At 36.9% G+C, this 3,840-nt stretch overlaps 1 long non-coding RNA gene across 1 annotated transcript; it reads right to left on the reverse strand.

Moving 5' to 3' along the window:
- Positions 1-2,351: 2,351 nt before the first annotated feature.
- On the reverse strand, positions 2,352-3,622 carry LOC132993059 (uncharacterized). Its single transcript, XR_009676422.1, has 2 exons — positions 3,501-3,622; positions 2,352-2,462 (listed from the first exon to the last, which is right to left on the reverse strand). It is a non-coding gene; the product is annotated as an uncharacterized LOC132993059 (long non-coding RNA).
- Positions 3,623-3,840: the final 218 nt, after the last annotated feature.

A 3,840-nucleotide genomic window follows, 5' to 3' on the forward strand; every position in this document is an offset into this window, starting at 1 on the left:
ATCCCATTAAATCTAATCTCCTATTATCGAATTTATTCAAAGGACCAATTTCATTTGGCTGCATTAACATTAAGATCAGTGGCCACATATAAATTGATGATGTGGTCGCAGTTATGATACTTAAAAAAAAAACATGCTTTAACTGTGCACATTCATCAAAGCTGATTATCATCTAATTAAAGAAAAAAACATTATATAAACTTTATATTCTTTCAGTGTGTTCAGTTCATAGATAAAATCTCAAAATCCAAAACCACTCTTAGCTCGGAGGCTTTAAAAAATAGTGGACAGAAGATGAAAGGTGTTATTGACAGTCGCCAGAAGTCAAATAAAATATTGATGGAGACAGCTGTCGAGATATACTTGTCTTACCTGCCCACTAAAAGGCCAAAGAACAGGACTTCACAGTAAATGCTAAAGCAAAATTCAGCCAGTAGAAAGTGACTGCTGCTGTGACTGTCCCCCTGAATGATGGATACAGCTGTCTGACTCAATGACTCCTGCGTGTGCGCCAGCGTCACTTTGTGTGTACTATGTGTTTTTTCTCTGACAGTGTGACTGTACCAGGCTGAAGATGAAGCATCCATTTTCATCTCGGTGACTTGTGGGTTTTTTTTTACGTAGGTGTGCGACTTGTGTTTGTTTGTTTGGGGTGTGTGTTTGGTTTGTGTGACTGTGCAGTGATTAAAGATGATGGATGTGGATGACGTGTGTCTCAGTGATGGATTGCTGCTATTTCTCTGGTACAGACGCAGAGATTTGCTGTGTAAAAAAAGGAATATTACTGAGGTATATCTGTATGCAGCTCAGGTGACAATTTAAATAAAAGATACAGTAAAGGTTTTAATGATGCCAAAAGTAGGTCACAGTGCTGCAGAAATAGCATACTGTAATCTGCAAATAAGATCAGGATTTTACACCTAGGATAATAGTGATTGACATTTTCAAACCAAAGAGTATACTTTATTAACAGATGAATCAATTGTTACATTTTTGATAAAATGTCTGTGCTGTAGACACTTTACCTCGGTAGGGGATGCAGGGCTGATTGACAGTAGAGGTGTTGACTATAAAGCATTAAGACCTCAGTACAAGTTGATGTGCCGTCTCCACTGCTGCTGCAATTTAATGAGCAGCGGTTTCACACCTTGTTTTTTCCTGACTTTCTCAACCTGCTGCAGTGATGTGGAACAGAAGTACAGGCTGTGTTAAGTTGACTGTGAGAGCAATTGCTAGGCGAGGTTATACGTGCAGAGCAGAGCACACTTAAAACAATGAGCCAACAACACCATGTGATAGCTGCCAGTGGTGCTATACGGAGACATGTTGGTATGAAAAGGTCTGTGCCTCGTGTGTAACACAATGGAACAAATTATGTTTTCTTTGTAGCTACGACATGGCTCGGGTAAGTTCCTTAATTGAAACCTTAATCTAATTTAAACAATATTACAGAACACAGAGGTACAGAGGTAACGTCTCTGTCCGAAGCAGCCTCTCCACTACTGCAGCGGCAAACCTCTTAAGCCTCCGTATCAGCGGCTGTTTCTCTCTGATTGGCCACTCAGCTCTCCCAGGTTGTACTCAATTTGCTTCCTAAAATTGGGCACTTACAGATGCACGCAACCAAACCATAGAGTGTAAATATTACTGGACGAACCCTGACCCGTCTGTTACATAGGCAGCAAATGAGTCCAATCGAGGGCCGCATCCTTATTGTGAATAACTCTTATCCTTCATCAAATCAAACGACCCCCGTACAGTGTGTGTCGATCGAGACATGAGCTAATCACACCTATTTGTTTGCTGTAAACATGTTAATCTCTGCTGTAAAAATAGAATGTAGTTTTTCAGATTAAATAAATATTTCTATATAAATGCACTCCTTTGTCTCTACTTATGAGTATACATTTTAGATTTGAAATGACAAGACTAAAATGTGCATTAATGCTCAACTCAATAGCTAAGGAAAGGAAGTCTACTTTTACACAACTTTATATTCTTTTGACATTTTTTTTTACCAAATACTAATGTAGTTCAAAATATGCCCTGAAACACAACCCCATTCTTAAATCAAGATACATGGAGAGTAAATAAGATCAATAACTTGTGAATAAAAACACAGTTCAAAATGATTTAGAAATGTAGTCTTCCCTGATCAATTTCACATAATATCAACTTCTCCCATCTAAACTGGACAAAGGGTTTTAAAATGGGAATAAAATGGTTTGATTGCAAGTTGTTTGGAGGAGATCTATTTTTATTTGAACAGCTGAAGCATGAATACAGTCTTCCAAGGTGCAAACCCTCCTCCTCCTCCTGAAGCTTGTGGAGCTCCTTCATGTACTGCTGTCTTATCTGCTGGCCATCTTCTCTCATCAGAACTTCGACTGTTGAAAAGTCATTCTGAAGAAGCTCGAGCATGTGACATGGATCCAGGAGAACATGGACTTTTAGTGCGGGGTCTTCAGGATGGCAAAGAAAGAGAGAAAATATCAGTTATTCATTAAATCAATTTGTTTGTTCTCATCTATTTTTCTGTATTCATCTGTGTGTAAGAGTACATTTATAAATTCAACAGTGTACTACCCAGACAACAAAGGTACAGTATTCAGGTAATCAACATCTATTCAAAGTTAAGAAGATAAACCTTATTGTAATCATGCTATTTTCAGCTCTCACTCACTTGCACAATGATATTCCACATCAAATTGCCTCAGATTTTGTGTGAGGAAAGATTAAGCAGTTTATTGTGGATAGTACTTCATCTTAACATGAAACAAATATAACCTGAATTATTTAAATCATTAACAGGTCCCAACTCTCTGTGCTTTAGTACAGAACATACAGTAGCTCATTTATTATTAACACGAGCTCAGTACATGGCTGTATTCTTCAAACTATTTCTTGTACTTATTGCTTTATATCTTATTTTCATTCCATATGTTATTTATATTTTGTATTTCTACTGCTGTATTCTGTGTAAGAGCATCTGTAACGATTAATAACTATATTAATAACCAGATTAAATTTCACTGAATTCATACAAAGTGATTATTTTTTTTATTTGGTAACAGTTTGCACAAATCTTAAGACACTATATCAACCATGTAACGTTAATGTCATCCTGTATAACCTACACAGCATATTAGGTTCAGTTGAGTTAAGTTCATGCTAAGTACTGACGGATAATTACTACACAAAGTTTGTTTTTTAATGTCCACATTTAGGTGGAGTATAACATTCATCATAACGTCAGATAACCATATTTACAGTCTGCGGTTAACCACCGAGGGGAACCTTTAGCTTCTAACATCACACAAACTCATTATGTTCAACAACAACATCTTAACAACAAACATTTCTAAACCATTGTAAATAATGTGCTACACTGAGTACAGTTAGCCGACTGGTTTACAAGCTAACGCTAAACAAGCTAGGTCCGTAAATCTAAATACCGACACATGAATATGCAGTAAATATAACACTACTATATCACTTACCGAAAACAACTGAAGCATCAACTTGTTGGATGGTCTGTTAACCGCACAGCAAGCCATGTATGTTGTCAGATATGTGTTAAACAAACTCTCCAAACGAAGTAAAAAAGAGGAGAAATCAGAGGCTGTTAACCTCCTGACCTGCTGAACTGACAGACAGATGCAGCGCGCAGAGCTGTCAATCAAATCTGCCACATCACTTATATGGGCATAGTCGTTTTCCTTAATAGAATAAAATCAGACGACTTATAAAAAAATTCCTGTTTTTTTTTTTTTTTGACATTATAAAAGAAACGAGTTCCATTTGAAACCAATCCAGAAATACAACATTTAAGGAGAGTTA

The sequence above is a fragment of the Labrus mixtus genome, chromosome 18 (assembly GCF_963584025.1).
Source record: "Labrus mixtus chromosome 18, fLabMix1.1, whole genome shotgun sequence".
Taxonomy (NCBI): Eukaryota; Metazoa; Chordata; class Actinopteri; order Labriformes; family Labridae; genus Labrus; species Labrus mixtus.